Genomic DNA, 25,812 nt, shown 5'->3' with positions numbered 1-25,812 from the left:
TTGAACTATTGGTTTGTTCGTTTGACTGGGCCATATGTTCAATTTTCTGAACGTGATCCGTTATCTCCTGCTGGCGTCTGGGCATTTAGTCAGATTTCCCTGGGTGTTCGACCCCACAGGTTGAAAGATTTTTCTGTGCAATCTCTGGGTTCTGTTTTTCTTATCCTGCCCAGTAGGTGGTGCTCGTGGCACACGTTTGTCTACGGGTTCCACCAGTGAAAGTTGCTGTGGGTCCTTTAACTCTGGAAAATTCTCGCCGTAGGGGAGGTTCAGCAGCCGAAGCGTCTTGGAAGAGTGCCAGCCGGCCTGGGGTTCCGAATGCGGGGAGGGTCGCCGGCCGCCGCAGCACGGGAGAGTGTCCGGCCGAATTAGCTAGTCGGCCCGGGGCGCCAAGCATGGCGGGAGGGCGCCAGCTGTCGTAGCCCGGGAGAGTGCACTGTTCCCAGCCAGACGGGGGAGTCACGTGTTTGGAAGGGATCCCCCGGTCACTGTTCTCCGCAGTCTGGGGATTTCCGACCCAACTCTCTCAGTTGGTCCGGGGGGCCTCGTGTGGTGGGGGCACCAGCCGCCGCGGCCTAAGGGGACTGCCTGCCCAATTCTACCAGCTGGCCTGGGAAGGTGGAAGGGAGGGACTCCGGTCGCTTGCCGTCCCACTCAGGAAAGCCCGTGCCCCTTGGTGATCTCACCGGAGCTGGTTCTCCCAGATAGTCAGCCGTTCCAGGATGGGGTACGCCGTCCCTTTGATCTCCCTCGTGGCTCCGGGAGCTGCTCTGTATTATCTCCACTCCCCCAGTAGCTGTTCTGGAGGAGGAAAGGTGAGGGTGGCAAGGCTGTCGAGGCTGGTGGCGGCGGGCCGGCGGACAAAAGAGGGGAGAGGAGGGTTGGCGGGTCTGCTGCTGCGGGGCATGGGCTCCGTGCGGCGGGCCGGCGGACAAAAGAGGGGAGAGGAGGGCGGGTCCGCTGCTGCGGGGCATGGGCCTAATTCTGTTTTTTTTTAATTACATGGGCAGGCACTGGGAATCAAACCCGGGTCCTCTGGCAAGGCAGGCAAGCGTTCTTGCCTCCTGAGCCACCATGGCCCGCCCAATTAATTCTGTTTTGAATGCCTGAGATTTTTTGACTGACTGAGTCCTTATGCCTATATGATAACTGAAAAATAATATTGTTAAAATTTTACTTTTGCAGATGGTGATATTTCTAGGCAGTTTTTCCATCTTACTTTCCTTTGGAAATATATGCTTAACCATTTCTCGATGACTCAGCTTATCAGGAACACGGATTTTGGTGCTCTGCAGTAAGATAAGATTAGGTAGAGCTATTTACCCCTATGCTAATTTTTTTTTTTTTTTTTTTTTTTTTTTTTTTTTTTTTTAGAGGGAGGAAAGGAAGGAAAGACAGAGAAGGAAGGAAGGATGGAAGGAAGGAAGGGAGGAAGAAAGGGAAACATTTTTAAACATTTTCTTGTTTTATTATATTTTGTTTGTTTGTTTGTTTTTTACATGGGCTGGGGCCGGGAATCGAACCGGGGTCCTCCGGCACGGCAGGCAAGCACTCTTGCCCGCTGAGCCACCGCGGCCCGCCACCTATGCTAATTTTGTTCAGATTGCTATGCATTTTGAATGTCTTCTATCTATATAAGAATTATATCTTAGGGAGGTGTTAATGCTAGCAACAAAAGAAAATCACATAAATTAAATTTACCATTGCAAATCTCCTAGGAAAGTACCACTTGGATTTCAATGTACAATCTTCCAGTAATTCCAGCACAGACAGATTTTCTTTGACATTGAAAGGATTTCTGATTATCTGATTGAACCACAGATAAGGTAATTGGCAATATGGCACCTGGTTATATGGAAAATAGCTATCCCTAAACAAAAGGGCACTTATATTGTGTTTCTGCTTTACATGGACGTACTTATTGTATCATCATATATACCCTGTGAAATATACTATTTTATACCCATTTTAGAGGTGAGGACATGGAATCTTTTGAAAGATTGTCATTTTCCAATATGATTTAATTAATATGGGAGGATCTGCAATTCTGATCTACAGTTTGAGACTTTAAAGCCCAAATTTTTTAATCCTATATACATTACATTTTTTAGAATTGTATGCAAAATAAGAGTAAACAGGTTCTGGGTGAGGGTCCAATAAATTTTTTACTAAATAAAGTATGGAAGGTTTGGGAATGAACTTTGCAAGTAAACGTGTATTAGCAATTCAGAGGCATCCCTATCTTCTGCTTCTCATCTGTATTCTGCCCAGGTGAGATATTATTCTCTGCAAGTCTAGAGGTGACAACTAAAGTATGAGATGCCATGTAGTACATAAAGATATGCTTTTGATAATGCAAGCAACTTGCCACACTGTACTTGTATAAAGCACACTGTGATTGAGCAGTGATCTAAAATAATTTCATTTTCTCCAGTATATTTTCCATTTCACACCTCTAAACTATCAATATCCTCATGAATCTTTCATTGTGCCTCAGAAATGGATAATTGAGTTGTGCATATCAGGGATGGAAACTTTCCTGGGAGGAATCTGTGTAATCAGCTGGTGAACTGAATACAATTGGCCATGCATGGCATAACTCCCACCGTGCACTCCCCACAGAGAACCCCGCATAATGGAAAACAAACCCAACACAGCATGTTTACCATTTATTTACGATTGCACATTTCTTAGGTTCAATCCTCCGGAATAAAAAAAATAGTGATGTGGAGAGCAAAAGTTAAGGTGAAGCTCTGAGAAATTGAGAACTTCTCTTGTAATGATTGTGATCAAACTAATTAATGTTTCTCTGTTCTTTTAAGGAGGGATCAGCTGAGGAATAATTTCTCCAAACCTTACATCAAGTAATTAACTCAACTATTGGCCTAGGTACTTTGGATTTTCATGACATGTCCATTTCTTTTTCCTGTCTCCCCACTGCTCTGTGTGAGAATTCCTTGCATCCCCCCTTAGGATGAGTCTCTTCAGTTTCTTTTCAGTGATTTTTTGTATTCCTTTCCCTTCCTGTCTGAATTTTCTAGGGCTGCATAGAACAAAATACCATGCATTCTGGCTTAAAACAACAGAACTTTATTGTGTCACATTTCTGGAGGCCAGAAATCCAAAATCAAGGTGTCAGCAAGGTATGCTCCATCTGAAACCTGCAGGGAATTGTTCCTTGCCTTCTAGCTTCTAGGGTTGGCTGGTAATCCTTGGTGTTCCTTTGCTTTATAGAGGTATCATTCCAATTTCTGTCTCTTCCCTTCAGTGACCTTCTCTCCTCTCTGTTTGTGTCTCTTCTCCCCTTCTTTGAGGACACCGGTGATGTGTCCTTAGGATTAGGGCCTGCCCTAATCTGGTTTGGCCTCATTGTAACTAATCACATCTTTAAAGACCCTGTTTTCAAATAAGGACATACCATGGGAACAGGGGTTAGGACTTGAACACACCTCTTTTAGAGACACAATTCAGCACATAAACCTCTCCTAAGACTCTGACAAGCTGGAGAGCTTTGGGCTACTTATTCCTTTAAGTCTTAGTTTCTTATCTGCGAAGTGTGGATAATAATATTACCTTCTGGTGTTGATGTGAGGATTAAATGAAATGATGCATATGAAATTCTTGGCATACTGTATATGTTTAAAACTGTTAGTTACTGTTATTGCCACTGTTTCAGTTCTCAGATGTTCTTTTGTATTTTCAACATGATACGTATTTTGTAGTTCATACTCATTTGGTAGTACATACGATATGTTATCTTGTCTTGATTTCAGTTTTTCCATCCATTCAGATTATTCTTTAATTGTCCTTATCCAATTTTTCTTGTTTTGTTGAAATATTCTATACCAGCAAACCTGGAATAAAGACTTTTAGAGGCAATTAGCTCTGAAAAGATTATGTATGTCCTCCACCACATACATAACTCAAAATCAAAATTTATTTTTGAAATGATAAATAATCCCATAATAGCTGCCTCTGAATTGTAAATGAAGAAATGAGTTTTAAATGATGACATTAAAAGATTCCTCATTTTGTGATTATACATCTCTGAATCAATCCACTGGAACCTGAAGTTTTTTACTTTTTTACAAGGGAGGGGATGACTATTGAGCTTATTGGCCGCTTTATTAAATAATTCATCCTTTAATTCCTGGAGGCACACACAATCACACAATGCTACCACGTATGTATACATATATAAGGTGGTACGGTATTGTTCAAAGTGCGTGGAATCTGGAGAGAGATGATAAAGACCCAGCTCTCACCTCTGCCACTTGCTAGCAGATTTATGGGCAGATTTCTCAGCATCTATGAGTCAACTTTTCCTTATTTGTTAAAAGGGGGTCATAACAACATTTGTTTCTTGGAATTGCTGTGAAGGTTAGGGGAGATTGTACGGGTGGGACCATTTCAGAAAATATAAAGCATGACACAAACCGCAGGGAATTAAATGCTAATATGACCCAATTTTTGTCTCATTAAACCATGTAGATGTGAGATCAAGCTCAGAATGGTGACTTGCCTGATCTCCTCTGTTCAGCTCCACATTTCTAGCCTCTTAGCGAGTACACTGTCCCTTTCTCACTGAAAGGTGTGAACACCAAGATGGGAGCAAAGTTTCCTTTCTAGGAAAGAGCAAGGGGACAGTGTGAAGAAATACACATATCATAGACAAGTTGGGAGGCTTAAATTGTGATTATTTTGTCAAGTATTCACCACACTTTCAAACATATAGGAAATGTTAAATAAACGGTGCTCTATATATTGTTATTGAAAAACATATTTGGGAGCAACGTCTCTTGCAGGACATGGTCAAATCAGGTGTGATCATCAAGATTTGAAGTAAGTGAGAGTACAAGTCACACCGAGATGAAAGCAGCCAGAGGTGACATGGAATATATACATAGTGAACGGTATCATTCTACAAGAATTTTCATGAACAATGATCCTGGATAGCCTAGCTTGTTTTAAAAATGCTATAATTTCTCATTTTCTCCAATGGAGCGTTGGTGCCGTGAGTTAGAAAACCTTTATTTTTCCAAGTGTGGTGGGGTTTGGGGTCCAATTTTGGAGTAGTGCCCAGGCAGAGCTAAATTTTTCGACAACCTAACGCAGATATTTGAAGATCCCGGGGAAATTGGGGAAAGAAGAGGAAAGAGTCAGCAGTTTGGACATCATGTGGTGAAAAGGAAGAGGTAGAGAAACCCAGGTAGTGATTCAGAAAAGGAGAAAAATATCTAATGGGAGCATTTGAAATTTGGGGGCAATATGTTAAGTAAATCTCTTTCTTCATCTTCCCTACGAGATGTTCAGGATAGTCTATACTGCTCATGAACTTTGGTGGGTGGGTTCTTTAGAAGAACTGTGGGACACAGAGATACCTCTGCCTATAGGCACCTCAGAACTAGCAAATTTGAGGACATCTGGGTTATGCTCTGACTTCCTTTGCCCCTATTATCCTGAGTTATTCACTGTTCTCAGAGACTTCTATTAAACACAGCAGTCTTCCTCATCCATTGCTATTTTTATATCCAGATCTGGATATAGAGAAAAGCATAGTAGAATGGCATAGCAAAAAGAAAAAGCAAAACAAACAAACAAACAAACAAAAAACAATCCCATGACACTTTTGATTCACACACAGTTGAACTTGAATCAAGGCTCTGTCATTGCAGTTGACCTCCATGGACTTACCTAGCTTCTCTAAGGCTTGAGTGTTTTTATCTATAAACCCTTACCTCATGGAATTTTGAAAGACCCCCCCAGAGAAAGGGAACAGTTCTGGGAAATCAACAGGTTGAAAGATTCGTGTACAAATCATCATTGACTATTAAAGTTAAAGATAACAATTTTTTTCCATATTCCTCTTAACTAAATATTTTTAGACCATATGTTTAGTTCTAGTGTTGAAACCATATACCAAAAGGAATATGCATGTAAATAAATGTTTACTTACTCTCATAAGAAGATAGTAATTCGTAGTCATGAAGGCTTTAGGAATTCTAATTTTTAATTTCATTGTGAATAATTTGATAAGCCTATCTAAGATTTTTTGTGTGATTATTCTAGACTTTTTAAAATTATTTTTTTATTAGAGAAATTGAGGTTGGTAGAATAATCAGAATTCCCATATACCACCCCACCACCTACACTTGCGTTGGTGTGGAAAATTTCTTACAATTGATGATAATCTTTTTTTTGTAATTCTATTTTTTTAATGATAGTTACATTTGTTACAAATGATGAAAGACTATTAAAGTTATTGTCCATAGTTTACATAGGGGTTTTTCCCCCCATATTCCTAACCTATTTATTATTTTTTCATGCATGCCTTTATTTTATTACTCACCTACCTATACACTGAATAAAGGGAGTGTCTGTCACAAGGTTTTTGTACAATCACACACTCACACAATAAAAAGTTATGTAGTTATACAATCATTATCAAAGAACAAGACCACTGGATTACAGTTCAACAATTTCAGGAATTTCCTTCTGGCTATTCTAACACACTAGAAACTAAAAAGAAATATCTATATAAAGAGTCAAGTCATAATAATTTGTTAAGTCTTAATTTCTCTGTTACAGCTCTTCTCTCTCATTGTATCATTCTCTCGATCTGCAGGACTGTCTGGGCAATGAATATTTTAACTACTTCATGCTGGAAAGGGGTGTCAATCTTATGGGGTAGAGGAATGAATCTGGTTGTTATCGATTCCTCTGGGTTTCAGGCTTTTCTGGCATAGGAACAATCAGGAGACCTTAAGATTCTGAAAAAAAAAAAAAGCTTGCTAACTAAAACTTTTATAGAATCTTAGATCAAGCCCAGGGTATTCTTTAGGGTTTTCAGGAATGCTTTTGGTTGGGGCTTGATGTACTGTGGCAAGAGGCAGAATGACCTCTTGACTCTATTTGAAATCTCTTAGCCATCAAGACTTTATTTTGTTTCATTTCTTTTCCCCCTTTATGTCAAGTAGACATTCTTAATCCCATGATGCCAAGGCCAGGCTCATTTCTGGGAGTTATGTACCATGTTGCCAGGGAGACTTACACCCTTGGGAGTCACGTCCCACATAGTGGAAAGGGTAGTGAGTAAGCAAAGTTGAGTTAGAGAAAGAGACCACATCTGAGCAACAAAAGAGGTTCTCTGTGGGTGATTCTTAGGCATAAGTATAAGTACACTTAGCTTTGCCATTGCAGAAATAAGTTTCATAAGAGCAAACCTCAAGATCGAGTCCCTAATGCTTCAGAAAATATCAGAAATTCCCCAACTGAGAAAGTTTAATATTTCCACATTTCCCCCCAGTTCCTCAAAGGGACTTTGAAAATAATTTATATTTTCTGCCCAAAATACTCTAGAATGTATCAAGGTATTACTTTAACCTGTAGAGAATGACAAGATCTCATTCCCTATTCTAGGCTCCAGGTAAGTAGGTTATTTAAATGAACTGACCAGATGGAATAAATTAGATAGTGTGCTACAGAAAATTTAAATTTTGAACAAAATAAACATCTGTACCTTTGGTCTCACACCGAAGTTGATATTTTAAAGTACAGACAATATCATCTTTTATCCTGTATTCTGATTTACCTTAGTCCTAACCAGATCGACTTCATTCTTATCTCTAAAGGAAATCTGATTTTTTTCATCTTCTTTAACAGTTGCTATATGGAATGATGCTGACTTTCAGAGCTGCAAAATTCTAAGTCTGAGTCTCATGCACCACACAGATACCTAAAGTTCCACAGAGCTACCAGTTTATACATAAAGAGTGCAGCATCTCAAAATTTAGAAATAACAGTTAAAATTCAGAAATAAATGTGACTGCTGAAAGAGATAACAATTTAAGTACCTTTACAATGAGGCTTATTCAACATTCTGTACTCCTTAATCATTAATTGCCCAATCTCTGCTCATTTTCTATCTCCTGATAACCTATGCTCTTAAATTCACTTCTCAGAGATTGCTCCTTATTGTTAGCTTATGTTAGTGAGACTTGGCAATATTTGTCCTTTCCTTTCTGGCTTATTTCACTCGGCATACTGCCCTTAAAGTACCAACCAGGAGTAGGTATTTCTCTCTCTCCACATCTTCTCAAGCACTTGTATCTTTCTGTTTATTTTTTTGAAACAGATTTATGCACACACCATGCAGCCATTCTAAGTGTACAATCAATGGCTTCTGGTATAATCCCATAGTTATACATTCACCACCACAATCTATATGAGAGTTAGTCCATATCTTCCACAAAGAAAGAAGAGGGAAAAAGGAGAAACAAAAATGACAAGTATCCCATACCCCTCTCTTATATCCCTCTCTCATTGATATTTAGCTTTGGTATATTGCCTTTACTGCAATTAATGAAAGAATAGCACAGTATTACTGTTATCTATAGACCTTAGTTTGCATTAATTGTAGTTTTTCCATACACCATCCCATTTTTAACACCTGCCAATGGTGACATTCAATTGTTCTCTGTCGAGTAAAAACTTTTTATATTTGTGCATTTAATCAACATCATTGTCCCCTTTAACCATACTTACACTCAGCTTTATTCATTATACTTACAGTACTGTGCTATCATTACACAGTATTCTACTATCCAATTCTGAACCTGTGCAATTAATCCGGTTGAACATTCCGTACTCTTTCATCAAATGCCCAATCTCTAGACCTTTCTATCTCCTAATAATCTATGTTCTCAACTTTAACTCTCAGAATTTGCTCATTATAGTTAGTTCATATCAGTGAGATTATATAACATTCGTCCTTTTGTTTTGGCTTATTTCTCTCAGCATATGTCTTCAAAGTTCATCCATGTTGTTGCATGCATCATGACTTTATTCCATCTTACAGCTGCATAATCCATTTTATATATATATATATACACAAGAGTTTGCTTATCCACATATCTGTTGATGGATATTTTTGCTTTTTTCATCTACTGGCAATTGTGAACGATGCCGCTATAAACATCAATGTGCAAATGTCTGTTCATCTTCCTTGTTTCATTTCTTCCAAGTATATACCTAGTAATGGGAATGCTGGATCATATGGCAAATCTATATGTAGCTTTCCTGAGGAACTGTCAAACTGTCTTCCAGAGCAGCTGTACCATTCTACATTCTTACCAACAGTGAATGAGTGCACCTGTTTCTCCACATCCTCTCCAGCACTTGAAGTTTTCTGTTTTTTTGATAATGGTCATCCTAGTAGGTGTGAGATGATATCTCATTGTGGTTTTGATTTGCATCTCCCTAATAGTTATGTTGAGCATCTTTTCACAGGCTTTTGAGACATTTGTATTTATAATTTGAAAAAGTGTCTATCCATGTTGTGCTGGTTTAAAAGGATGTATGCCCCCTAGAAAAGCCATGTTTTAATCAAAATCCCATTTCATAAAAGCAGAATAATCCCTATTCAATACTGTAAGTTTGAAACTGTAATCAGATAATCTCTCTGGATGATGTGATTTAGTCAAGAGTGGTTGTTAAACTGGATTAGGTGATGACATGTTTCCACCCATTTGGGTGGGTCTTGATTGGTTTATTGGAGTCCTATAAAAGAGGAAACATTTTGGAGAATGGGAGATTCAGAGAGAGCAGAGCAGAATGACATAGCCACAAGAAGCCAAAGTCCACCAGCCAGTGACCTTTGGAGATGAAGAAGGAAAATGCCTCCCAGGGAGCTTCATGAAACCGGAAGCTAGGAGAAGAAGCTCGCACATGATGCTGTGTCTGCCCTGTGCCCTTCCAGATGAGAGAGAAACTGACTATGTTCACCATGTGCCTTTCTCACTTGAGAGAGAAACCCTGAACTTCATCAGCCTTGTTGAACCAAGGTATCTTTCCCTGCATTCCTTTGATTGGACATTTCAATAGACTTGTTCTAATTGGGACATTTTCTTGGCCTTAGAACTGTAAACTAGCAACTTATTAAATTCCCCTTTTTAAGAGCCATTCTGTTTCTGGTATATTGCATTCCAACAGCTAGCAAACTAGAACACATGTCTTTTGCCCATTGTAAAATTGGGTTGTCCTTTTGTTGTTGAGTTGTAGGATCTCTCTTGTATTCTAGATATTAAGCCCTTATCTGATATGTGGTTTCCAAATATTGTCTCACATTGAGTAGACTGCCTTTTCACTTTCCTGACAAAGTTTTTTGCTGTGAAAACATATTGAATTTTGAGGAGAGCCCATTTATCAGTATCTTTTTCCATCACTTGGGCTTTGTAAGGTTTAGGAAACCACCTCCCGACACAAGATCTTTAATATATTTCCATACATTTTCTTCTAAAAGCTTTATGGTCTTATCTCTAATGTTTAGGTCTTTAGGAATCCTCTTTCATTCTTGAGGGTATGGATATCCAATTCTCCAAGCACCAATTGTTGAAGAGGCTGCTCTGTCCCAGTTGAGTGGACTTGGCCCCCTTATTGAAAATCAGTTGTCCATGAGTGAGAGGGTCTATTTTGGAACACTCGATTTGTTTCCATCGGCTAGTATATCTATCTTTATATCAGTAAAATGCTGTTTTTGATAAAAAACTATAGCTTTGTAATATGCTTTAAAGTCAGGTAGTGTGAGAACTCCCACTTCCTTTATCTTTCTCAAGATATTTTTAGCTATTCAGGGTACCCTACCCTTAGAAATAAATTTGATTATTGGTATTTCTATTTCTGCAAAGTAATTTGTTGGGATTTTAATTAATTTTACATTGAATCTATAAATCAATTTGGGTAGAATTGACATCTTCACTATATTTAGTCTTCCAATCCATAACTATCATATGTTTTTCTATTTATTCAGGTCTTCCATGATTTATTTTAGCAATGTTTTGGAGTTTTCTGTGTATATGTCTTTTATGAGCGTGGTTAAATTTCTTCCTAAATATTTGATTCTTTTGGTTGTTATTGTAAATGGAATTTCTTCTTGATTTCCTCCTCAGATTGTGCGTTGCTTGTGTATATAAACACTACTGATTTCTGTGTGTTGATCTTGCATCTTGTCACTCTGCTATAAACATTTGTTAGCTCTAGTAGCTTTGCTATAGATTTTTAAACTTTTCTATTATATAGTATAACATATATACAAAGCAAAGAAATAAAAAAGCATCCTATAGACTTTAAAGGATTTTCTCCATATAGGATCATGTCACCTGCAAACAGTGAAAATTTTACTTCTTCTTTTCTAATCTGGATGCATTTCATTTCTTTTTCTTGCTAAATAACTCTAGCTAGAACTTCCAGCACAATGTTGAATAACACTGGTGACAGTGGGCATCCTTGTCTTGCTCCTGATGTTAGATGGAAAGTTTTCAGTTTTTTCCCATTGGTTATGATTTTAGCTGTAGATTTTTCATATATTCCCTTTGTCATATTGAGGAAATTTCCTTCTATTCCTGTCATTTTAAGTCTTTTCATCAAGAAACAATGTTGAATTTTGTCAAATGACTTTTCTGCATTAATTGAGATGATTATGTGTTCTTTCTACTTTTATTTATTGATGTGTGTATTATGTTAATTGATTTCCTTATGTTGAACCACACTTGCATGCCTGGAATAAAACCCACTTGGTCATAGTGTATAATTCTTTTAATGTGCTGCTGGATTTGACTTGCAAGTATTTTTTGAAGATTTTTGCATCTGTATTCATTAAGGAGATTGATCTGTAACTTTCTTTTCTTGTAGTATCTTTGTCTGGCTTTGTCATTAGGGTTATGTTCGCTTCCTAGAATGAGTTAGGTAGATTTTCTCCTCTTCGATTTTCTTTTTTTTTGAAAAGTTTGACTGGGATTAGTACTAATTCTTTCTTGAATGCTTGGCAGAATTCACATGTGAAGCCATCTGGTCCTGGACTTTCCTTTTGGTGAGTTTTTTTGATGACTGATTCAGTCTCTTTACTTGTAATTGGTTTGTTGAGGTCTTCTATTTCATCTTGAGTCAATATTTATTGTTTTTATTCTAGCTACTCTGAGAGATTGGAAGCTAAAAGAAATATTAGTATAATGATTCAGCACTCATACTCATTTGTTAAACCCTACCTTTTCTGTATATCCCCACCATCACCTTTGATCTTTCTCCCACTCTTTAGGGGTATTTGGGCTATGCTCATTCTAATTTTTTCATGTTGGAAGGGGCTGTCAATAATATTGGATGGGGATGGAACTAGTTGATATTCTGGAAGGGCTGTCCCCTCTACATTTCAGGACTTATCTGGTCCAGGAACCCATTTGGAGGTGGTAAGTTTTTGAAAGTTACCCTAGTGCATGGAACCTTTGTAGAATCTTATATAGTAGCCTAGATATTCCTTAGGATTGACAGGAATGGTTTTGGTTGGGGTTTGGCAAATTATGATAGATAGCAATGTCTACCTGAAACATGCATAAGAGTTACCTCCAGTGTAGCCTCTCAACTCTATTTGAACTCTCTCAGCCACTGAAAACTTATGTTACACTTGTGTCCCCCTTCCTGTCAGGATGGCATTGTTAATCTCATGGTGCCAGGGCTAGGCTCATCCCTTGGAGTCATCTCCCATGCTACCAGGGAGACTTTCATCCCTGGTTGTCATGTTGCACATAGAGGGGAGTCTCCCTCATTTTTGAAGGACAATTTTTCCAGATATAGAATTCTTGATTGGCAGTTTTTCTCTTTCAGTATCTTAGATGTATCATCCCACTGCTTTTTTTTTTTTTTTTTTTTTGCCCCCATAGCTTCTGCTGAGAAATCTTCACAGGTCTTATCAAGCTTCCCTTGTGTGTGATGGATCAGTTTCCTCTTACTACTTTCAAAGTTGTCTCATTTTCTTTGGCATCTGACAATCTTATTAGTAAGTATCTTGGAGTAGTTCTATTTGGATCTATTCTGTTTGGGGTATGCTCTGCTTCTTGAACCTGTAATTTTGTGTCTTTCATAATTGGGAAGTTTTCAGTGATTATTTCTTCAATTATTCTTTCTGACCATTTTCCCTACTCTTCTCCTTCTGGGACACCAATAACATTATATATTTGTGTGTTTCATTTTGTCATTCGGTTCCCTGAGACCCTGCTTGTATTTTTCCAATCCTTTTCCTCTCTGTTCTTTTGTGTTTAGGATTTCAGATATCCTGTCCTCTAGTGCACTAATCCTTTCTTCTGGCTCTTCAATTCTGCTGCTGTATGTCTCAATTGCATTTTTAATCTCTTCATTTTGCAAGCTTTCAAGTTTTTCTTTATGGTCACACAGTATCTTTGTTATATCTTTGATCTCTTTTGCCATATTTTCCTTCAACTCACTGAATTGATTTATAATATTTGTTTGAACTTCTTTAATTAGTTTTTTTAAGCTGATGTATCTCATTTGAATTATTAGTTTGTTCCTCTAGCTAAGCCATATCTTTGTGTTTCCTATTATGACTCATGATTTTTTTGCTGCTACCTAGGCATCTGATTACCTTGAGTAGTTTATTCTGGAGGTTATTTTCTCTCATTTGCCTAAGGTTTTTTTGTTGGTTGTATTGTTCTCTAACTGTTCTTTGACATTTGGTTAAGCTTATTCTAGTCCTCTAACATAGCTTCTGTTTAACTGATTAGAATTGTTCAGCTTTTATTTTTCTGATTCTTGCCCTGCTTATATGGAAGTTTTATGAGATTGCCCTTTTTTGGGGGAGTGTGCAGTTCTTTAACCCCCCTAGAAAAAAGCTTTCCATCCTTGTCTTTATCAGGGAATGCTGATCTGCTATTTTGTTTTGCCTCAATATGTTTTTAACACTCCTTTCAATATCTCTAGCAACTTTTACTTGGAAGTCTGGCTCTGGATGGAGAGTGTTACCAAATGGGATCAACCCCAGTCAGATTTTCCCAGACAAGACAGGCCCAGACTCATGAAGTGGGTATAATCAGTACCAAGGTTCCCTGGGGATGAGGCCCAGCAGGGTGCCAGTCTTTTCTGTGAAGCCTCTAATTCTGTGCTTTTCCTGTCCTTCCCAGCAGATAGCAATAGTCAGTTTGCTGCTCCCCACAGGTCAAAAGTGGTACTGTGCCTTTAATTCTCAGCAGAGCCTGTCACTGCTAGGGGTGTAGCTTGAGACAGAGACTGAGGCTGAAGGTGGACTTAACCTGTTTCTGTTTTCCAGTTCCTGGGGTCCAAATTCTCTAAATAACAGATACCACCTATGCTGAGCCTTGCCTCCCCCTCTTTTTTTTGGCAGGGGGAAGGTGCTGCTCTTCAAACCCTTGTTCCCTTCAGGGTGGAAACATTACAGGTCTCCCTTTCCCACCTGTGGGGAGCATGTTTGAGACAGGCTGGGCTCTGCTTTTTGTAGGTTGAAACTGCTGTGATTTCCCAGATCTTGGAGTCTAAAGTCTCTAAATGGCCATCACTTCTGTTGGTCCCTGCCCCCCCCCCCTTTTCTTAGGGGAAGGTAATGTTTTTTGGGAAGTATCTCCTCCACCTGATTAGTTACTTTAGCCTTGGGTCAGGGCTGAAAACTGAGAATGCCTGCTGCTTTCTATAATGGGCTTCCTTAAAAAAAGCAGAAAAAAAAAAAAAGAAAGAGAGAAAAGAAGAAAAAGTCCTCTCAGAGCCAGTCCCCAGGTTTTTGGATTTTCTAATCAAGAGCTGGAGTTGGTACCTGGCTTTATGTATCCATTATCTAGGGGCACAATCCTTTTCCAGTATTCTGAGCTCAGCCAATCCAGACATCTCTGTTTTTCTTTTCTTTTTCCTTTTTTCATCAGCTTTTCCTCCTTTCTATGGAGGTCAGGACCACTATAGAGCTCCTGATTTCTTTCTTGTTTGCCATGTAGGTTTTCCTGTGCTTTGAGCTAGTTTTCAGCAGTCCGAATTTGTTAATCAAAGATCTTGGTTGAGCTTTCCTCCCCTTGCTCCTAGTAGAGAGAGCTTCCATTTTCCACTGGGGAGGGACCCTGAGTCAGCCTTCTGTGTTATTGAGGTGGGACCCAAGCCTCCACAGCATGGAATAATTTACCCACAGTTCTATGCTGTAATCTTGACCCTTTCACTTGTTCCAGGCTGGTGTACAATGTGTGTCTGGTCATGGAAATCCTCCAGATAGTTGTTGCAAACAGTTCCTGGCTATTTACTAGCTGAATCCCACATATTCCTACACCACCATCTTTCTCCCTATTCTTCATAAGATTTTAATATTTATGGCAGCAGTTACTACTGACTACCTCACATATGAAACTCAATTAAAAAAATTATTATTATTAAACTACCAGGAGATAAATAACTTGTCAGTTTCTTTGGACACAACTTTTCAAATACTGGCAAGTTAGAACATTTCCTAGCCAATTATATACCTCACACACTAGCCATAGGGATATACTACTTCTGCAAATGTATTATTATCTCAAAAATTTTATTCAATTTGTTCATCAGCTTAAGGTAAAGTTCAAGTACTAAGGAGTTAAAGGCCTACTGAACCATTTATTTGACAAGAACATGATATCATACTCCCAGGTCGGCTTCAAATTTTTAGAATTAGGAACTTTCAATCAATTTGAAAGGAAATAACCATAATGCTTTCACCAATATTTTTGTCTTAATAAAACTAATGATTATGACTACCATTTTGCATTTAGATGTTGACGGACAAAGAATTACCTTTTGTAAATCTTGTTATATAACCAACGCTATGGTGCTTGATAAATATAATGGATAATAATAGTTGTTTCATAGAAATGTCTTCATGGAAGAAAATTAACCCAGTATTTAACCATTATTGACCAAATAAGAGAGTTACAAGGGAAAGTTACTTTCATGCTTCTCTATTCATGATAAATGTCAGATATCTTTTAAAGTACCGTTCCTAAAAAAGTATTATCAAGGGTTAAACATAACCCAAGCAGACAATATAGAATAATTTAGTGAATTAAAGGGACATTAGTAGGCTTATACAATAAAGCATAATCTTTTCAAACCAAATTTTGAAATTACTTAAACAGGGACCAGAAGATAGTTAACAGAACTCATTACCAAGAGTGGATGGCCTGATTTATTACTTTAACAAGCATATTATCCATCTTCAAAGAGAAAACACTTTTGAAGTTAGGTCAAAAGGAGAAGTGGTTTTTCTCGGACTATTGTATAATCTAATATTGCCTAACTTCTATAATGAAGAATAACAGACCACAACAAGACATCATGTGGCTTGTTCACATTTCAAAGAAATACATAAAAACTTTATTTTGTTCTGTAGGGTTGAGAATTTATGTGATTCCTTAACAGATGTTTCCAAGCCTATTTTAAGACCTTTAATGGTGCCAGGTTTTCTGCTTTTCTCGGATCTGATTTCAAATATATTAAAATGCATTTATCACATACAATATATATATAACCTCTGCTATAACATTTTTGAAATTGCTTTTAATTTTAGTTTGCTAAATACAAACTATATTATGCTTATGAGCTAAATGTTGTTATTAATATTTAGTAGTTGACATAATAATATATTTGTAGATAGGATTTTTAGTTTTATTTTCATATTTTGGAGGCAATAGAATTCTAAAATATTTTTAATATTTTTGAAGGCCTCAGGTATTGTGCCTTAAGAGAAATAAATAAATCTCTGATTATTTCCTTCTATCCTTCCAATATTTCACAATTAATTGCTCTCTACCTAACATGTTTGTTATTGCTACTAAATAACTGCTGTTAAAATACAAACATATTTTTTACTTTTCAACAAATTTGAAATTCTTGGGTAGTTATTTATTGTATAATTAATCACGTTAGCTTGTATCTAATGAAAGGCATTGAATAGTTAACCTCCTACTGATTCAGTGCAATTCCTATCACTATCCCAGCTGATATTTTTGGAGAAATTGACAAGGTAATCGTAAAAAATTCATATGGACATTCAAAGAATGCAGACTAGCCCAAACAAACTTGAAAAAATAGAAAAAAAGAACACTTCCCAATTTTAAACCTGCTTCAAAGCTATAGTAAACAAAACAGAACAGTTCTGGCAAGGAATAAATACATAGATTAGTGGAATAGAATTGAGAGCCTAGAAATAAACCCTAACATTTGAAGTCAGTTGATTTTTGAAAAAGGTACCAAGTCAATTGACTGGGGGAAAGAATAGTTTTTTCAACAAATGGTGCTGTGGCAACTGGATAGCCACATGTAGAAGAATGAATTTGGATGCCTAACTAATATCACCAATAAAAAGGAACTCAGTAGACTGTAAAACCTTAAGATCTAAATTTACAAAACTCTCAGACAAAAATCCAAGTGAATCTCTGGGTTCTTGGTTTATTCAGTGATTTCTTAGATATGATACCAAGAATACAAATGATAAAAGATAAGATTGATAAGATGGAATTCACCAGCATTTTTAAAAAGCAAACTTTTGTGCTTCAAAGGACACCATCAAGAAAATGAGAAGACAACCTACGGAATGGAAAAATATTTGCAAACCATGTCACTGATATGGGTCTAGTATTTGGAATACAGGAAGAACTATTACACTTAACAGTAAAAGACAAAAATACTAATTTAAAAATGGGCAAAGAATTTGAACAAACCTTTCTCTCAAGAAGATATAGAGATAATCAATAAGCACATGAAAAGATGGTCAACATCATCATCTTAGGGAAAGGCAATCAAAATCACTTTACCCTTACTGAATGGCTATAATTAAAAAGGCAGATAATTTTTGGTCTAGGTGTGCAGAAACTGGAATTTTCATACATTGCTGGTGGGATGGTAAAAAGTTGTAAAACCTCGGAAAACAGTTTAGTAGTTCCTCAAATGTTAAACATCCAGAGTTACCATATGACCCAGTAATTCCATTCTTAAGGATCTTTCCAAGAGAAATGAAAAACATGCATTTACATAAAACTTGTACATGATTGTTCAAAGCAGCATTGCTCATAATAGCCAAAAGGTGGAAATAGCCCAAAGTCCATCAACCAATGATTGAAAAAGCAAAATGTGGTATATCTAAACAATGGAATACTATTGACATTAAAAAGGAAAGAAGTACTGATAATCTCAAAAACAATATGTTAAGTAAAAGAAGCCAATCACAAAAGAGCACATATTATATGGGTTCCATTTCATATGCAATGTTCAGAATAAGCTAATAAAGCTGTTAAAAATGAGGTACACTCAATAACCTAAGTGGTTTATGGATATTTCTCAAGGTAGTTTCTTGTATTTTTTAGCAGATGTGCTTTCTGATTTCTCTAGAACTAAGTCTTAATATATCTAATCTCGTGATCCTCTACCTCTGTCTTTAAATCCCTTTCCATCTCTACCTATTCCTAGCTCTATCTCTATCTGTATCTCTCTTGATATAATTCAGTCTGTAAATTAATGCACTATAGTCAGATATGTTTTAAAATTTCAACACTGTTGCTAGGTCTTCCCAAGTTTTAATAAATATTGGTTTAGGTTATTTCAATTTAGTGTGCACCAAGCTAACAAAACCAGTTTCATGTCTATGGTTGATATTAGCAAAAGCACTTGATAATTATGGATCACAACTTATTGTGAACTGCTTCAGATGAATCATCATCTTCTCAATCTTGATCTTCTCAATCTTGACATTTATTATTAAATCCTAAGAAAATTTTGATTAATTTGGGAGATATGAGAATTAGAATTAGAATTAGAATTATTTCACTTGGGGAAAACAAGCTCAATGAGAATCTTCTAATATTTGAATCAGAGTGACCAGTTAGTCTCCATCTAACCCGAGATTTTTTTTTTAAAAAAGAGGAATTTGTTAATGTCTAGGGAAGAAATTCCTAACAGCAACAATTCCAAACAATAAAATGACTTTCCAAATACAAGCCTGGAATTTTTTTCTCTTGTCCATAGGAAAAAAAATGAAAATCTATGCATGATAGCCTGGTATAATGTCTATAGGCAGAGGATTTTCTAGGATGAACAGGTCAAAGTTTTATTCCATAGTGGCTGTACTTGTTCAGTTACAAAGCAATCAGATTTTTGTGTGTTGTTCTTAAATCTTTTCCTCTCTCCTCTCCTCTTCTTCTCCCCTCAATCCTCTTGTTCCTCTTCTACCTTCTCAGTTGAGAACAACTTTCAGTGAAATAGATCAGTTGAATTGAAAGCCTCGCTTAGCTTTGGATAAAATTAGGAAGTCAATAGGCTTGCTCTTTGATATTCATCCACCTTCCTTTCTTTTGCCTCTTTCTTCATGAATTAAACCTGAAAATGAAACCTAGTTTCCCACAAAAAGTTGTGGGTCCATTTGTTTGACCTGAGTCTCTGTTTCCTCATCTTCAAGAAGAGGATAATCAGCCATACTTTATGGAGTTACTATAAACATTAAATAGCACAATGTACTAGAAAGATAAGAAATGGCCCCTTCCCATTCCTGTCTCCCCTTTACAAAGGGAAGCAGTATCTTTAAATCACCCAAGATGTTATTCTTTTTCTGGAATACTTGCATTTAAAAATAGTCTGTGTGGAATTTTAAGTAAACTGCCAATGGTAAGGAAGGGAGACATTTGAGCACCCAGGGGATATTCTCAATTTCCCCAAATAATGTTAAATAGTTGACCATGTGCATCATGTACACATGATTTTGGTCATTTGTTCATGTTATTTTATAAGTTATTGGCTAACTGGCTGAAGATGTTTGACATAATGGCAATTTGTATTATTTAAAAATTGTGTACATGTCATGATTATTAAGTTGGATGGATTTAACAAGCTGAACTCATATGTAACCAATGCCTAGATCAAGAAATAGGATTCTCTGGAGAAACAGAATCAATAGGGAACACTCGCAAATACAAAATTTATATAAGTGTCTCATGTGACCGCAGGAATGCAGAGTCCAAAATCTGCATGGCAGGCTGTGAAGCCGATGATTCTGATGGAGGGTCTGGATGAACTCCACAGGAGAGGCTTGCTGGCTGAGACAGGAAGAGCCTGTCTCTTCTGAATCCTTGTTAAAAGGCTTCCAGTGATTAGATTAAGCATCACTCATTGCAGAAGACACTCTCCTTTGGCTGATTACAAATGGAATCAGCTGTGGATGCAGCTGACGTGATCATGATTTAATTCTATGAAATGTCCTCATCGCAACAGACAGGCCAGCACTTGCCCATCCAGACAAACAGGTACCACCACTTAGCCTAGTTGACGCATGAACCTTACCATGACACTGGTCTTTCAACCAGTACTCACCTGCCATCAGTAACCACTAACCTGACTTCTGACAGACTAGATTAGATTTGTCTATTTTGTGCTAGCATTAAGTGGAATAATACAGCATATACTCTTTTGTGTCTGGCTTCTTTTACTGCACCATTCTGTTTTGTGAAAGCCATCCATGTTGTTGCATGGATCTATAAATTGTTCATTATCTTTGTTGCATGGTATTTTATTATGTGAATATATTGCAATTTATTTATTCATTCTACTGCTAATGCACATTTGGGAAGTATCTGTTTTGGGCAATTGTATAGTGTGCTTGGTTTTTGATGAACATATGGATGCAGTTCTATTGAACTCACACCAAGGAATGGAATTGCTAAGCCATAGGGTATGCATATTCAGCTTTAGTAAGTACCTTCAGGGAACTGGTGTGATGCAACTGATAGCATCAAAATTCTAGGGTCCTGGCATGAATTCATAGTTGTCTCTGTAGAGTTAAAAATCCAGTGCCCTGTTTTTGAAATATTTTGAGTGGCAGTTGTTTTATTGATATAACAAGTCTGTTTTTCATGGTGAAGGAAAATTAAAATAATTTCAGTTCTCAACTGAATAAAATTACTGACATTGACTAATAAAATTATTTATCTATTAGTATTTAGGATGTGTAGAAAAATCAGGCTCTGCCAACTAATCAGCTAAAATAAGGACATCAAGTCTTACTGTGCTAGTTTGAGGCTGATATGTGCTCCAGAAAGCCATGTTCTTTTAATCCTAATTCAATCTTGTGAGGGCAGCCACGTTTTTTTAATCTTGATCCAATATCATGGGTATGACCTCTTGACTGGGTTGTTTCCATGGAGAGATGACATACCTAATTGTGAGTGTGACCTTTTGATAAAATGGAGATGTGACTCTGTCCATTCAAAGTAGGTCTTGATTAGTTTTCTGTAGTCTTTAAGAAAGCTCAGGGAGAAAGACTTCAGAATGACATAGACACAGATGTCTAGAGATGCAGAAGTTGCTGAGAGGACCATTTGGACCCAAAAGACAGGGCAGAAGAAATCTCCTTGGCCTCGGGAGATACTAAGCTAAGAGTTGAAATCTAGAGTTTTTTCCTACTAGTTAAATGAGGACTCACAGATGTTTAGAGAGAGAGCCACTGGAATCAGAAGCTGGAAGCAACAAAATCGGGAATAAGAACCAGCAGATGCCAGCCACGTGCCTTCCCATGTGAGAGACCTCGGCTTTTCTTTAGAGTCAATGTATCTCCTCTGGGTGTCTTAGTTTGTACATTTTCATGGCCTTGATACTGTAAACTTGTAACATATTAAATCCCCTTTATAAAAGCCGATCATTTCTGGTATATTGCATTCTGGTAGCCTTAGCAAACTAAAACACTTACTAATTCAGATTAACTGACAGCTAGTCACTTGTATTAAATTTGGGTCCTATAAAAATGTTAGATTTCTATCTTTCAAATATATACTACACAATTGGTAGGTAAATTATTTGTCATAAGCGATTTAAGAATTTACTTTAATAAATGAATAAAAATGATTCATAATACATTAATTGTTTAAAGATTGATAGAAAATAAAGTATTCAAGAAATTTCTTTTTTCTAGTCAATTATTAACTTTGCAACCCCACGTATATTAGCAATCTGTTTAATATGCCATTTCTCCTCTTTTGTTTTTTTAGCCTTTCTCTGCACTATCACAAATTATTAATTAAATAGGAAAGCATTTTTGTAACACTCTGATCTTCCAGAGTCCTCCAAAATAAAATTAAATGCATCCAAACAAAAATATAATTTGCATATCAAATTACTTTCCTAGGATGATACCATATTCATGTGTTTCTACAAATCAATTACCATCATTATGGATTTCTATAACTACCAAACAGTATTATGTTATTAGTAACGTATTTCTAGGTAGTTAACCATGTTACAGAATCTGCTAACAGTTGTCTCAGTTTTGTTGTATCTATTTTCAGCTGTCACTCAGGAGGCAAGCCATTTAAAGGTCGAAGATGCGTTTTCAGGTTCACACTAGAATTCAACCTTAGGGCCTGCCTATTAAAGGATGACTGGATCTCTGATTCTGCAAAAAAGAACCATCATGAGTCTCCTTATTTAGCTATCCTTGAGTGGAGCAGAAGGATACCTTAGAAATATTTAATTGAATGAATTCATTCCTATACTAGGGATATTGGGGGTTTGCCAAAGGAATAAAATATTTGATTAATACTTCAAAAGTCTTATGTGACAGTAGAAAAATAATGCTTTTATAGTTTTCCAAGGAGCAAGTAGAGTCATACAGGCCCTAACATTCCATCAACCCCCAAAGTGTCATAAGTGTTCTTCAAACACTATTTTCATTTGTTATGGTTAAGATCATTCTTATCCTTCTTTACCATGATTTTTGGAGACTCCATTCGTAATATTACCAGGATTTTGGGAGGCCTCCTCTTCATTTTATTTTTCATTATTTGTTAATTTTCTAACTTCTGTGTATCATCCATTGGCTTACATTTGACTTGAATAATGCCATTTCTCTTGGCAGATATTATACACTGGAATATAATATCCATGAGGGTAGGAACTTTTGTCCAATTTGTTTACTGCTGAACACCCAGTGTCTAGAATGACAGAGACACTGCCCAGTAACATGTATTGAATCATTGAACGATGAAAAGCAATTTAAGCCTCAGATAAATTGTAGCAATTTTTTTATTATTATAGAATTGAAATAGTAATTCAAGTCCAATTTTCTAGATATCATTCATAAAGAAATGAATTTTTTTTACCTAAAACTTCCAGATTATCACTGAAAGTGAACTGCATTAACTCCTCTCTTCTTTTTGTTATAGGAAGCTGCCTAGTCCTCAAGCTAAGAGCCTATCTTTCTTATTTCCTTCACTGTCAGACTCTGATGTGCTGTCTCTGCTTCCTTATTGATGGGTCAGCCTCCTTACCTCCTTCTCCCATCACAGTCTGGCTTCTCCCCTACCATTTTCCTGGAAAATACTTTTGCTAATGTCATGAAAGGTCTTCCAATGGTCTCTGTCTAACCCCTTTCTCACTTGACTCTCTCAGAGGATTGGACCCTCTTGACCTCCTTTTCTTAAAACTCTTTCCTTGGCTTCTGTTTCACACTCTCTCCTGGTTCTCTTTTTATATAGTTGCTTGTTTTTGGGCTCCCTTTCTGACTTTCTGCTCATAGCTGCATGCAGAATTGGTTTTCCTCATCCCCACATCTCTTTTTACAATATATATTATATATACTTTCCTTCTGCGACCACATTTGTTCCCTTGACTACTAACCTTCCCTCATTGCTATTCGCTTTCTTGTCTGTATTGCCAGTCCTGACTACACCCCTGAGTCCACCATCTTTATGCCCCAAAGCTTTATAAATCTCTCTACATTAATGCCCCATAGATTCAATGTAGTCAAATCAATCTATTCAAAATCTAAGTCAATGCCTCCTCTTAAAACTTGTACCATCTCCCATCAGCTCGGTTTCAGATATGGAATCATCATCTTCTCAAGTACTCTTCCACACCCAGTCAGCCACCGAATCTTTAAATTCTAAAATAATCTGAATCCTGCCCCCTTAATTTCCATTGTTTACTTCACAGGTGCTGATCATCTCTCTTCAGAATCATTAAATTCATCTAACCAATATCTTTTCCTCTGGTATCTTTCAACATTCCCCCTTCTGTTTTTGGGAACTCCTAACTGGTCTTGTCACATGGCAGCATAAAACCTCCAAGTGTAATCCCTTTGTTGGAGAAATATATTTAAATATATCAGTGCAGCATATAAATTCATCTCAATCAACTTATCCAACACATTACTTTCTTGTTAAACATAACATTCAATGGTTAGCAAAAAAAAAAAAAAGTATTGTTATTTTATACTCTGTGCTTTTTAATGTTTTTCACTCCCTCGGTAATAACCTCATCCCTCTTTGCTGGATAAGACTAGGCCTCAAATGTCATCTCCTTAAAGTGACCACCTGACTCTTCATCAGGCAGGTAGTTGTCCCCACACCTTGCTCCCATAGGTTATTGTAACATACCTGAGCTTGCTTGCTTAGGCTTCCACACAGACTGAACTCCTTGAAGGCAGGTCCATATTCTATCCATGCAATTCCTTCTCCTCTACTTATATCCAAATAGTCATTAAATTTGTGAATTTATCTTCCAAAATATCTTCTAGCAGCAGGTTCCGTACCTGACCCATATTACCCTAACATTTGGTGAATAAATGGATGAATGAATAAATAAACAACTGAACACTACTCAACTTATGAGAGTTTTTTTTTTATTGCTCATATACTTTTATTAACAACTGATAAGAGACCATAAAACAATAGGCTGGAACTCTTTATGTACTAAAATTAAAGCGACTAGAATACAAAAGCATTCGCTGGCAGTTATCCTTAGTATGGTTTTTCTTCCTGAAGTTCCTTATATTTTCTATGGAGTGAAAACAAGAGCACAGCCATTCTGAAAATCACTCTCAGCCGGTGCCACCTGTGTTTAGTTAGTATGGGTCAATTACCACTGTTTCTATGCTAACAGGATTGTTAAAGGAACCAGTGGGGGAAAAATTTGTTAAGATTCTGAAGAATATTGAGTTGCACACATTGTTTTAGATTTAGTTTCTCTGGGGGGAACATGATAAAGAGAAAATGAGACTATCAAGAACAGCACCTCAGTGAAATAGTTTATAAATGATAGTGTGAAAAACTTGATTTTATTCATTTTTCCCTGGTAAATAATAAAATTTGAGATCATGGTCATCTTTTGCTGTGATTCATCTTCACATCCTAGGAAAGTCATTTATAGGCTGATTAATTTAGCACCTTTTTGTCCTCATTTTTTAGATGAACAGCATTGGGTTATTTGGATGTTAGCAAGAAAAATTAAACTCCTGAAATGCTTCATTCAGGAATAGAAATTGATGTTTCATTATATTCCTCTCTGATGGATGAAAAAACTAGAAAGGATGCATTTTTATCTGTAGGAATCATCTCTTTTATGTCTAAAATGCATTTTACTATTGCTTGGATGATATAATAGAGCTTTTATCTCTCCCTGAGTTCATAGGTGCTCTTGTGTATAGTGCCTGTAACAAGATAAACAGCCCACCGGGATTATATATATGTGCATATCTATTAATTTCTTTTTCTCTCTGAGATTTGGACTTATAATCAAATACTGAAAAAGAGAAGTGGAACTGTGCAATATAATGTACAGAGCATTTGCCTTTGAACTTGGCTCTAGTCTTAACCTTTACAGTTGCCAGTAAGTATTGTATTACTTGGAACAAGCCACTAGGTATCTCTGGTCTTCATTTTTCTCACCTGTATAAATTATTCTCTTGGACAAATAGTTTCTACGGTCTCTTTAGCTTTAAAATTTTTCGATGCAAGATGAAAATTCAGTTACTCTAGTGATGTTGGAAGTGAGATGTATGTCAAGCATAGAATAGGCATTCAACACTCTGAGTGCACACTTGCTAAATAAAGGAATCCTGCATGCATTATCCTTAATTCCTCCCTCTACACCTATATCCAGTTAGTCATTAAGTTTTATGAGTTCAGCTTCCAAAATATCTGGCAACTTCCCAGTCCCCCCTGAACTGGATTTTATTGAACGAAAGCT

General features: G+C 36.9%; 1 protein-coding gene across 1 annotated transcript in view; it reads left to right on the top strand.

Moving 5' to 3' along the window:
* The window catches only part of DIO2 (iodothyronine deiodinase 2), a 259,269-nt gene that overhangs the window by 162,356 nt on the left and 71,101 nt on the right, over positions 1–25,812 (top strand).

This window comes from Tamandua tetradactyla, chromosome 12, assembly GCF_023851605.1.
Source record: "Tamandua tetradactyla isolate mTamTet1 chromosome 12, mTamTet1.pri, whole genome shotgun sequence".
Classification (NCBI taxonomy): domain Eukaryota; kingdom Metazoa; phylum Chordata; class Mammalia; order Pilosa; family Myrmecophagidae; genus Tamandua; species Tamandua tetradactyla.
The sequence above is the reverse complement of the archived record's forward strand: the minus strand, read 5'-3'. Positions and strand labels throughout refer to the sequence as shown.